At 38.6% G+C, this 13,263-nt stretch overlaps 1 protein-coding gene across 1 annotated transcript in view; it reads right to left on the bottom strand.

Annotated features, from left to right (window-relative positions):
- The window catches only part of PTPRD (protein tyrosine phosphatase receptor type D), a 488,669-nt gene extending 475,647 nt beyond the window's left edge, over positions 1 to 13,022 (bottom strand). Inside the window, exon 1 of the mRNA XM_033122352.1 lies at positions 12,734 to 13,022. The gene's annotated coding sequence lies outside the window, so the exon portion shown is untranslated. The remainder of the gene's footprint in view (positions 1 to 12,733) is intronic.
- Between the last annotated feature and the right edge of the window lie 241 nt (positions 13,023 to 13,263).

Genomic DNA, 13,263 nt, shown 5'->3' with positions numbered 1-13,263 from the left:
ATGTCTGTATAGGCTTGACGATGCAAGCTTTTATTCATCTATTTGCTTACTCCATTATTTTTCTCAATTCTAGTTGCAAAGAACATTACTACTGTAAAAATGTGTATCGTTCTGCATCTTCTACATAATGAAGACCAGTGTGAAAAAAATTACATAATCAGAAATGGTAACAGGCATTTATAATTCATTTATTAAAAATTGTTAATCACATTTATATTACTTTTACTTAGTACACTTTTTTTAGTGTGACCAATAGTCACTCAGTGACTAGTTTGATATAACCCTTAAAAAGTACTATCATTTTTTAACTGCCTTGAAATAAAATATCATGAAGAATGAGGCCAAGAAGATGCATATTTTTTTAAAATTCTCATAGAAATTAACCATCTGTACAATAATCCATTGTCTGCTCTACCAAGGTGATTTATTAAGGATAATGAAGCATATGATTTAATAGCTGCCGCAAATTCTTTTTCAAGTAGGATGGGTATAAATAATACAAAAAGATGGTCCAATAATAGCCAAATCCTAACCTAAGAACTATTCTCTATGCTAGGTCACAGGAAATTAGATGAGCTCAATTAAATGTGGAGTAAGTGAAGTGTGGCTAGGCAGCTAAGGCTCTAGGCACCCTCTCTTACTCGAGTAGTAATTGTCATTATTATTATTTAGTGAAACCTGTAAACTCCACTATCATGGTAGAATTTGAGTAGCTTTTTCCCACACTACACCACCAAGCTGTTCAATTGGAAATAAACATTTTGCAAGCATGAACTTTCCAAAATCTTAAGAATCCAGGTATCTACCTATTAGTTACTACAAACTGTACTTGGCAGTGTTTTGCTCACCCTGATATTCCCACAGTGCTTTGTATTTAACAGAACTTTAATGTGTGGCACTTTAAAGAATGCCACACATTAATAGATGAGTGAGTGAGTGAATGAATAAAATGAGGTCTCTAAAATCCTTGCAGGAAAAAAAAAAAAAGAGGCAATTCTAGATCCCTGTGAGACCTGGTTCTAACATTTACCATTACTTATACTTTCAGTTTTGATGGCCAGTTGTCAAGAGGTTATTTCCTTTAGTGGCAAAGGTTTACTCAGGCCAACTTCCTATAAAGCATGAAAACAAACGATCATACAAAACAACAAAATCATACACACTGTTTGAATGAATGTGTTCAAACATTAGCTCCTATTTGCAACCTACACACTCCTCTCCTTGCTATTTCTGTTAATATTCACGTTTTTACGGGACCCTCTGAAATCAGTGAGGCAAATTTCTGATGACAGGAAATACAAGACATGCCAGCTGTTTGGCATGAAAAGATTGCCTGGCTGTGCCATACAGACATGGCACAGCCATTCATTGATAAGCTGGTACAGCCAGTCCTGTCCCCATGCCACCCAGCCAGTTCATCAAAAATCAGATGAGACGTTACAAATCCTACTATTCAAGTGATACTGGGCTGCAGAAAGTTTCCATGGCTCAACATAAACAAGGGGCCTATGTGTGAGACATGTGTCACCTTCTAAAAATGCACGCTTCACAGGCGCCTTCGCCACCAGCATATCCCCGCACTGCAATCCCTACCGCTCCTGTTCCTGTGAGCCTGGCCTGCCAGAACTGAGATCAATTTTATTAGATACCATTAGTCTCTGTTAGGGCAGCATTTGAATAACAACAGATTGGCAAGTATAAAGCTAAGGCACCTGTTGTACATTTGGCAGCCTGGATGAGGCCTCTTAAAATGAAAACAAATATGAGCTATAATCATGCCAGGCAATGGCTTTTGGTTCAATAATGACCATGTGTCAGAATTAAGTGCATCTGGGAATTCCTACCACAGCCAGATGTAAAGGCAGATTTGTCTTGTCTGGTGGCATATGAGTGCATACACACAGGATACTCAGACTTGGCTTTGTCTTGGTTTGGTAGGGAACTAGGTAAGTGGAACTTAGCTCAAATAAAATAAAAGTAATTGCTGCAGAGCACTGACAATATTACCATAAATTATAGAGTTAAATATTAAACATATGGGTTGTAAGATTTGGGCCGTGAACTAATTTACCTCTGCTTTTTCTAGGCACACTGATTTGTTCGCGGGTCAATCTTACCACTACACTGAGTCAGGCCATGGGATAGGAGCCACAGATACCACTAGGCACAAGATATGGGTCTTGGCTTCCCGGATTTTGTAATGATTCAGACCATAAATAAGCAATTACAATGCATTATGATCGAAACTATATGTGGGTTGCATCCGGGGCTCTTCTAGGTGTCTGGGATTGGGAGGGTGGGAAGGCTTTCTGAAAGTCAGCTAAGATAAGACTTGAAGGCAGACATGCCTGAGACAAAAATGGAAGGGGAAAGGACTTTCCACATGGAAGGAGAGAAAGCCTGCTCAAAATTACAGATGGGAAGCAAAGTGCTGCACATGGGAAACTGCAAATACTTGAGGACGGCTGGAATGTATGTGTGTCGGGGGTGAGGGAGGGGCAGGGAAGGAGAAAATGAGTATGGGAATGGTAAGGTGGAAGGAGACAGGGCAAGGGAAAGAACAAGGGCCAGGATTTTCGCTGATTGTTTCAAGCTTTATACAGAGGGGAATGGAGAGCCATTAGAATATTTAAAGGAGAAGGATTACATGATCAGACGTGACTTTTTTAAAGACTACTACACGCTCTGCAGAGTAGAGAAACAACTATAGTGAGTTCTCAGCTAAACACAGAGGCTGTAATCCAGGAAGAAAAGGAGGGGGTCCTTCCCAACAGATGCCAGCTAACATTAAAAGGTAGTGAGTAATTCCATTGAAAGACAGGTAATATTTACTTTGGTATACTTGGAATAACAAGAGATTACTTAGAGAAAACAGATTTCAAATGATAAATTTAAAATCAAAATTTGAATTATATATTTCCTTTATTGGTAAAATAAATTGAATTCAAGTTGAGCTCCATACTAGTAAAAATCAGATTCAAATACACTTAGGCATCCTTTCTTAAAGTAGTGCCTGAATATGCATAACAACATTTATTGAACCTGTCATTCTTAATTTATAACTATGATCATCAAAAACCATTTATTAAGAACCTAACTGTGGAAGAACCCTCACTACACATTACCCAGAGAAGGCAGTACACCCTGCTCCACGCTTCTTTCGAAGGTTCTGTTTATAGATTAAGTCATAGGAAAATATGGCTAAAAAGGACAATATATGTATGGGAGAAGCATTCTAGAAACCTGGGCAAAGAAGACTTAATTGTTGACATACTATATGAGCCATAAATTACCACTGCCTTTTTCCCATAACTTTATTTTATGTATCATGTCTGATTTAAAACTTCAGGGTATCTTGCTGTTTAGAGAAAAAAGAATCAACAAACAAATGCAATATCCTGCATTGTATTATTTATAAAATCATAATTAATTAGAAATGGATCCCTGAGACCTTAAGAAAAAAGAAAAACAGAAAGTTAAACTTTTATAAAATATGTTTCATGGGGAAAAACTTACCAAATTATCCTTCTGTTATTGATAATGAAATGAAAAGGTGAGCAGTGAAAATACAGCATTTCAGAAGACATCATAATTGAAAAAACTTCCCAGACAAAATTTTACGTGGCAGGCTGCCAATAAATGCAATGCATACATATCAGTCATTGGCATCATGTCTTTTATTTATTTACTTATTTTTGATGGGAGGTTGCTCTTCTGATATCCCTGCTGGGTCTACATTTCTCTTTATAAAATTACTTTTGATTCCTTATCTGTGGTAGCTATAAAAATGCCACCCTTTGTTATTTTAAAAAAATATTCTTGGTGGAAATATTTCATTTAACCACTTGTGCTCCAGGACTGACCCCAGAGCTCAGGCAGTTGTGTCGCTGGCCTGAAAGCAAATAAATTTAGAGTTAGAACGCAACTGCCAAAAAGAGGTCATGCAGTCCAAGCTGCTTAAGTTTAAAAAAATCAAATCAAATCAAATCAAAGCCTGCAGTCCCAAGCAGAGCAAGGCACAGAAGAAACTCTTCATAAATGGTTGGGGGACAACCTACATAATACTTAAGATTATTCCCGAACTTGGGTCAAGAAAGTACCGTGTCATTGGGTATACTTGCCTAGTATATGTGAAATATTTTTTAAAAAAATTCATGTCAGACACAAGAATATATTGAAGTATTTAAGCGTGGAGTAGATAAAAGTTGGGATTGTAATACTGCTTGACTGAAAATCTTGGCTTTAAGTTCCATCATTATTATATCTAGCTACACAACCTTGAAGAAGTCACTTCACCTCTCTATGAATCAGCTTCCTCTTGAATAAACTGGTGATAATAAAAGCATCTGACATTCACAGTGTTATTTCAGTGATTAAACATGATACTGAAGGTAAAGTACTATGCCGAATACCTGGTACATAGTAAGTAATCAGTAAATTTTAGCAACTATCACTTTTATGACTTTACACATTGATCACTATTACTGTACTTCTAATATCAAGATGAAAGGAAATGTGTCTTTCACCAATCTCAGCATCCTGAACACAATCAGAGGTTTCCAATGAATAATTATTCTTCACATTCATGATTTCAATTAAGTTCAACTCAAACCAAATTCAAAGAAAAGGGCATACATAGCCCTTAAACTGAGAATTAGAATAGGAGAGAATAAGTAGGAGGATTTCAATGAACACAAGTTAGGACAGCAGGTCAGGAGAGAAAGGAGATTCCAGGAACAGTATTGGTAGAACCAAAGAGGTGCCCGAGGGCAGAGTCTTCTCTCTCAAGGCAGTGACTCTGATAATGCAGGAGGACACAGCGCCTGGGGCTACAGTGAGACACACAAGATAGGATTAGAAGGCAAAGCCATCTGAATGCGGTGCTGAGGATTTAACACTTGAGTGTACAGACTTGAGAAGGTTGGCATTTCAGAAAGCAGATGCTTTTAGGAAGAGAAACGAGAAAACCCAAAGACCACATAGGAAGGGATTCATGGTGTGCCGAGCATCCAAACCACATGGGAAGAGAGAAGAGATGGGAAGGAAGTGATAAAGTTCTAGTGGATTATATGAATAAAATCTACAAAACTGGATGGATGGAGACAAGAATGAAAGAAAGGAAGGAGACAAGAGATGACACCAAAGCTTCTAATCTAGGGATAAATCAGATTATGAGGTACTAAGAAAAACGAAATAGATACGAGTATGGATGAAATACCATAGTTTAGCCTTACAAAATGCAGGGTTTGGGATACAGAAGGGCATTCTAGTTCTCAACCATGTAATGAGCAGATTAAAAAAATCAGGTCTGGAACTCCAGAGAAAAGTTAGGAAATTCAGTTTGAGGGCCACCTATGCAGAAGTTATTTCTTCCATTAGAAGTGGATAGGAATATCCTAGTAGACAGTATAGACAACGACCTGAAGTGAGCCATAGATAAAGAAGGACAACAAAAGAGTTTAGAATGGATATGGAGACACAGAGGCCCAGACCTCAAATGAAGAGCAAAGAATGTTGGTGAAGAAAACGACGGTCAAAGAAGGAACTCAAAGAGAACAACTTTGATCCGTGGGATACGTCCAATGGAAGATGCTCCTGAAAATGTATTCCTCTAGGAAAATATTACATTTCCCTCCATTTTTACCCCCAGGGGAAAAAAAGTGAAAATTATTACTTGGCCAGTAAATGAATTTCTAATATTTAAGGTATTTCCACTAGATTACTATTATTCTCAGCCAAATAATCTTGATAAATTCACTTAAATTAAGATATAAAACCATGTATCTAACAATCACATGAAATATTTCAACCAGAAAAGTCAAAACTGCTAGCCATATTTTGTTTCTCTCTTAAAATTTTTACTAATATTTCAATTGAGTTATTATCACAAGTAGTTTGAATATGTTTTCACAGGGAAACCAGCGTCTACTCATGCAGTAAGACACCATTCTTACTGCATGCTCAACATGTCCCTTTCATTGGGGTGGAGCATTAGGAAGGCGGGAAGAGAAAAAAACTTATTTTAAACATTGAAAACAAATGTCTTTTTGACCTATAATGGGACACTGGATCAGCATGAGATGTGTCTAGTCTAATTTTTCCCTGTGAAATTGTACTGGAGGATCATAAGGAGAGACAGAAGGCAATAAATTCCTATCCTCCATCAGTACATTTGACCTCGGAGCAAACCCCACAACTGGCTACAGGCACCCACCATCCATCATTGCTCTTGAAACCTGATCTTTCAGGAAAGGACAGCTGCACTGGACAAAGAGCTAAGGAGCTTTCTAAGATGCACTGCCATTAAAGAAAAAAGAGGCAATTCTCTTGGTTCAGTATTTTAATTAACTGCTTCTCTAAACACTTCTTCCCCCAGATTGCAGCTCCACATCAAATATCATCAGGAATCTATTAAAACATTTTTTTTGACTTTCAAGCAAAATGTTCTTTTTTTGTACATTCTAGGTAACATCCTTTCTACCCTTTCCTTTAAAAGTATTTTGAGATAAATAGAACTCTATGCCATACTGATGTGTACAGACTTCATAAACATGCTGGAAGGAAAAGTCAGATCCAGAATCCATAGAAATTATAGCATGTACCCAAGAGTACAAATAAGGCAAGTGTACACAACACACCCATATTCAGCAAGTCTGATTTTTTTAAATCAGGTAGCAATAATTTATAGCAGTTAATTAAAAACAGCAGAACTCTATCATAGAAACTAGTGTTATTGAACATAGCATTTTCATTACATGAGTCCTACACCCAGGAAGTTTTTGTTTGTTTTTTGTTTTGTTTTGTTTTATGCAAAATAAGACAACTTTTTATTATCTAATTGGATCTTCATCACATCTATAGTTATTCTCTGCATTTAACAGATGATGAAAATGAGACCCTGAAATGTTATATAACTTCCCCCAAGATTGCACAGATAATAAGCAAGCGAACTAAGGCATAAATTCAGTTTTCTTTCCTTCTTGCATCAAATTTATGTGTTTTCACTGTAGAAAACAGAAAAAGTAAAGAAGCTGGTCAAGATTTTGCAATCTTAAGCATTGTCATTGTATACATTATATACCTGCGTGATTAAATAAGATTAAATGATAACTGATTTTCTATTATTTATAAAATCAGCACTAATATAAATCTTTTAGTTAACAACAGGAGTCCATTTACGGAAACTTAAAAAAGAAGTCCCTTGTTACATGTGACCCAATTGTTACAAATAATCATTTTATATATTTGAAAATACAATTTCTCCTAATCCCAAAGCAATACTGAGAAACGCTATTTTCTAATGCAATTCACAAATCTCAATTTAGTTAGCTACTGCTACGTTAAACAATACAACTTGAGGGCAGTTAAAAAAAAAAGACAATTAAGAATCTATAAATTCAATCAATCTCATGAAACTGACAGAGTCACAATGTTTAAATCCAGTAAATAGCAATGTGGTAAAGGTCACAATGCTCCTGACACAGTTATCTGAATATCAAAGTTAAATAGTGTTTCTGGTCAGTGAATTCAAAGAACTAGGAGAAAGCCTAGCCTCAGAGAGCTGCTTTTGCTCTTACATTTTGTTATCAATGCTGAACGAGCAAAGAACCTGCCACCTCAAAGCAGCCATTTGCTCAGGAAAGCATGGCTGGATTCCTGCAGGTGGGAAGAGAGGAACATCCAAATTGTCTCAGTACTGTCTGGATCCTGATACACCAGGTCTGTCGGCTTACAGGCAGAATCAGTATTCCTAGCTTTCCAAATGGTCATCTCTTTCATGTACTAACCTATGATACATAGGGATTCGATTTGGGGGAACAACACAGATTGCAAAGCCAAGAAAAAGTTCAGCGTTGTAATTTTATTAAAGCTACCGACTAACTGAAAAGTACAAGAACAGATACGACCCTATTAAATACATATCAGCATCAAATAGAAAATAATGGCCAGAAAGATATTGGGTGAATTAATTTAAGAGGAAGGAGGTGGAACATCGCAGGCATTATTTTAGTCAATTTTTTTTCCCATGGTGAGATGCCTTGAGCAGTATGTGGACATAATACATATATATTTCTTTAATGTCTAATTCTTAAATATTTTATAAATAAAATGTCAAGAGAAGAAATGCAAACTCACTGTTGATTACATGAAAGCAAATGGATAATGTACTAGAGAGGAAACAAGGGGCATGAGCCTTACATGTAATTTTGCAGACTACGTCTTGTAAGAATTCGTTTCATTAATGCTACAGTCTAGCACCACTGTCATGACCGCATTATTTAGGTTACGTTAAGTCTGAGACTGCTGCAGCACATAAGCATTTGCTCTTTGACCTCCCCAAGACTTATGACGCAAAGGAAATGCTGAACTTTTACATCTGAGGCTATAATTTCATCTAATGAATAATCAGTAAGCGCAAGCCACATATTCTTTTACTATCTTTCTTAAGGAGTTAATTGTGGAGAGCTGAAACACATTTTAAAAAAGGGTGGGGGGTATGGGATTTAGACACTTCGATTGTCAAGCCAAGCATGACATTTTAATAAGTATTACCAAATACTAATTAGAAGCAAATGAGATTATCCGTATAGAAAACATATCGCCAAATAAGATATTTTTTGCCAGAAATGTCACTGTGCTGTGAAATTATGTAAGTTTAAGCAAGTAATGTTTGATGGAATAAAATTTACTGACAAATCCCTTCTAAGAAATCTTCTTCCACATTATCAGATTTCTTCAGTTGATGTGTTAGATACAAATTCTCAATCTTGTATTTCACAGAAGTAACGACTCTTCCCTTTGCTCTTTCTTGCCAAATCATTGACAATATAAAAACAAATGTTTTTAAACACTGACTTAGCTTCAGGCTGCAAGTTGCCTTTGTGCCATCACAAGTAAGTAGCTTTCCTAAAAGATTTTTTCAAAGAAACCAAATAGTACAAAGAAGAGGTACGTAACTCCATAAAGCAATAAGATAGTCGGAGTAGGCCTAGCTTAAAGTATAACTCATTGACTCACAGTAAACTTTTCCTTTAAGAAAATAAGGGAAAATAATACATTCTTTGAATACTCTGGAAATCGGAATAATTATATCATTATATTTAGCACTTCATAGATCTGTGCTGATAATACAAATTCTAAAAGTATATTTTGTGGCCACAAAACCGAATACACTGCAGCAAAGGTAAAGTTTATTTTCGAGATTCCCAGAAATTTGGGGGGAATTAAAAAGGTACCCATGACCAAAAGGTTAAATACATAACTTTAAAGATGTGAGGCTAAAAGTTTGATGCTCTCAGGACCATAAATTAGAGCATACAAATACCTCAACTATCAAACTTCCCACAAATACACACTGAAACTAAAGAAGGGTAGTTTTAAAGCAAAATCACCTTGTGAAGGCCAACTTTCCTGAAATGGCACTTTTCACACGTGATTGTGTTAATGAAATCTTATTTATCCATAGAATCCTTTTAAAAATAGAATTGTTCAATGGCTTGATAAATCAAGTTTGGTCTGAAGGAAATCCAATATGCAAATACTTATAGTGTGCTCTTTTACCAATAGGCACCCTTGTCAGTTTGAAAAACTGAAAATCAACAAAAGAACAGTGTAAGTATACTTGACCTTATTGCTTAATGTCTATCAAGACTGCCACGGCTGGTCGATTTCAAATTTGTGAAACTGACACTTAAAAATGTATAGTGCATCTTCAGTCCAGGTCCCTCAAGTGCTGACTAAACTGTAGTCACAGCCCCAGATTCTCCTTCCATACTAACTTGCAGGGCACTTACAAAGCTAGTTTAATCACACCATCAATCTATGACTACACTTTCCTTAAAGTAATTCTGCTTCATTTATCTTTTAACCCTACATTATGCAAGTACGATTCTTTATCAGTCCAGTAAGGAAAAGTTAACTAATGTTCCCACTTGTTTATCCTTAGCATGCACTGAGAAACTGGGAACACATATGGATTTGCACAAATACTTCTGTGTTTCATACGCTATATGAAAAATCATCCTTACACTTCCATAGTCTCAGAGAAGTTCTAAACGACATTCTTAAAAAACCCTTCAATCAATGTCTATGAATAACATCAGAGTACAGGTTAACAGCTTTAAAAAGACAAAACAAAAACTTAGGGGACTGCCTACTTGAATTTTTTTTTTTTTTTTTTACTGTCTCTCTAGGAAGGGTTTGCATATGCCATACAAGGGTGTCTCCTGGATATAAGAACAGTTATACAGGCCCCTAGTGGCTTAGCAAATAGCAGCAGATGAGGGGATTCCGATTCTTAGTTCTTGCCTTTGAGATGTGCTGGCTGTAAATGAATGTCAATCTTAAAAGGCAAATCAAATCATTGCATTTAATACTTTGAACAGTTTTACTTTCATGATTATCTACTGAAATGCATACATATTAAAACAGATCATGGCATTTCATTACTTTAATAGCTACAACTGCACTGGTCCAAGAAGAATTTATGTTATATAACCTCCACAAAAAAAATATTTAATCCATTCACCTCTTTACATGTCATTACAAAAGCAATATATTACACACACACACACATATATATGTATATATATATATACAAATGTATTCACGATACACTTTTCCTCTTTGCATCTCATTCCTATCATATTATTATTACTGAGGGCTTTAAGAATAGATTATTTCTATGTAAAGTGCTCACTATTTAAAATGAAATATAGATACAAACTGAATGCCACTTTTATAGCAGTAGAAATCTAAATGTATTTCCCAACAACAGCCAGTGATAAAATTCACACTGGAGTGTACCCATTTTAAAAGATCTACAATTAAGAACACCTCTTAATCCTCATCCCCATTCTGTTCTTCCATTACAAAAGAAAATTCCAGGCAGGCACATTTACAGCTTTTAGCAGTTTTTCACTGGACACAATCTGACAGCTGAATTCATGAAACTGACCAGCTTGTCAATTTCACACTTTGAAAGTACAATAATAGCTGATAGCATGAGGGTGAATTTAAGAAATCTGTCACAGAATTGTTAGCTCCATTGAAAAGCAAAATACAGTACATAATTACAGGAGGTGGGAGGGAAGGAAATTTTCTTTCTGTTGTCCGTTTAGGATGTTTGTTTCAAGAAATCGGACATTGAGCATTGAAAACGTAGTCTCTCATTGCTATGTCAATAAAATAATATCTATCCGAGGCATATAACAGAATATGATTTCAAATTAAGTATAATATTTACTAAGCATAGTCCTGGATATCATCATATTACCAACATAACACAATCTTTAAATTGGTATCATCTATTCCTTTAAATCAATATTTCAAGTCTTGGCAGGACACCCTGGTTTTACACTAGTTGAGTGGTGGGTGTGTACATTTTGAAACAGAGATAGAATAGTTAATACGTTCAGAAGTATCAGTGGTTGGACTAACTTCCCATACGTGTGCTACAGGATGTTTAGAAAGGACACACCAAAGGGTACAGTTCACATCCGTAGATCTGGAAGTCCAACAGCAAATCAGTCTCAAGTCACAAGTAGATTACTAGTCTCTGAGAGGCTCAAAATGTGTGCGCTATGCTCCAAGTCCCTAGCACTGTGCCTATGGGCATGTGAAAATTAGGTGAAAAACACCAAAACTTTAAGAGAAAATACAGGGGGAGCGGAGGGATCCCTCGAGAATCTTCCCGAATATTTAAGGCACAAAAGGCAGATTGGTCTGGGGGATCATTCTAAGATTTTTGGAAAACAGAGAAGACATTTGTCAAGTACTGTACTGGGAGGCGAGCTGGAAACAATACAAGTGGACTGTGACAGTCCAGGTTTTGGAGAATGGAACTACTATTCAGAATCCTGGAACAGCCAGTTAATGAAAGCCAAGCTCACTCACTCTTAGCGCACAAGATTTTTTAAGCGTCAGAAAACTGACTTCATTTGTTAATGCTTCTAAATGAAAAAAATCAACCTCGCAGATAAACAGTGCAAGTTTTCTACATGCCTATAAAAAAAAAGGCTACAATAAACCAATAGAAAAACAAAGAACCTTTGGTTTGCCCGTGGCTTTTTTTAATCTGTTTCCTACAACTTGGACTTTTCATTACAAATTATGTGTTCCCTTCCCTACGGAACAGTGTGTAAGCACAACAGATTCCCGTAGCAGAACTACGAGCTTTGATTCTGCCATAGAAAGGTCTCCAAAACAATCCCTTTCCTCTATGGCAGCCGAGTAGACTTTGATTCCTGCTATTTCTCCTTCTCCCCACTAGTTCAGAGAAAAGAAAGGGGGGAAAAATCGCCCCCTCACCGTAACCAGCCCTCCTCACAACAGTAATCATTGCCTCTTAAAAACAAATGCAGTGGCAGAATCTCTGGGTAGGGTGGGATTGCCCCAGCGCTCCACCATTTCTCCGATACTACGCCCACCCCAGGAGGAAAAAGCGGGGGTCGCACAAATATGCACACTCAAACACCCTCATTCTCTAAAATTGCCACTTTCCCTAGTCTGAGGTTTTAAGCGACAGACGAGCCGTGCAGGGGAGGACCTCTGCCCAGGAAGGTTCAGAAGAGCAAACTGTGTGCGCTCCGGTGCCCGGGCGCTGGGCTCGCCGACGCGGGAGTGTGTGGCTCCGGCCGGAGGCGCGGGGCTGCCGGAGCCCGCTCAGGGCGAGCCCAGGGCTCAGAGAGGGGAGGACCCGGGGGGGCGGACCGGGTCCGCTCCGGGGACGTACCTGCTCATGTTGTCGCTGGGTAGCCGCCGCCACCGCCTCCCGCGCCGCCACCAGCACTTTGCTCCAGCACCTTCGCGCCCCGCCACCGCCGCGCAGCCCACGCCGGCCCAAGCCACCGCCTCCCGGCGGACAATTTAATCCCGCGGAGCCTCGGCCGCCGACGCGGGAGCCCCCCTCGCCGCTGCCGCCGCCCGGCCCTCGTGCGGCCAGCCCAGTCCGGAGCGAGGAAGTGGAGGAGAGTCAGCGAGTGAGTCCAAAATCCCGAAATCCAGCATCCAAAGGAGCGCGTCCCCCCGCCCTCCCTCCACCCTCACTCCCTTCTCCTCCTCCCCCTCCGCCTCCTCCGCCTCCTCTTCCCGGGTCGTCCTCCCGGCCCTTCTGAGCCCGCGGCTTGCGCGGCGGTTTCTCCTCCTCTCGCTCCTCCTGCTCGCCCAGCGCCCGCTTCTCCGGCGCCGCCGCCGCTGTGTGTCTCCTCTCCCTCCTCCTGCTGCTCTTCCTCCTCCTCCCGCGCCTCGATGCTCCGCCGCTCG

Source organism: Rhinolophus ferrumequinum, chromosome 12 (assembly GCF_004115265.2).
Source record: "Rhinolophus ferrumequinum isolate MPI-CBG mRhiFer1 chromosome 12, mRhiFer1_v1.p, whole genome shotgun sequence".
Classification (NCBI taxonomy): domain Eukaryota; kingdom Metazoa; phylum Chordata; class Mammalia; order Chiroptera; family Rhinolophidae; genus Rhinolophus; species Rhinolophus ferrumequinum.
This window is presented reverse-complemented; position numbering and strand designations above follow the sequence as displayed.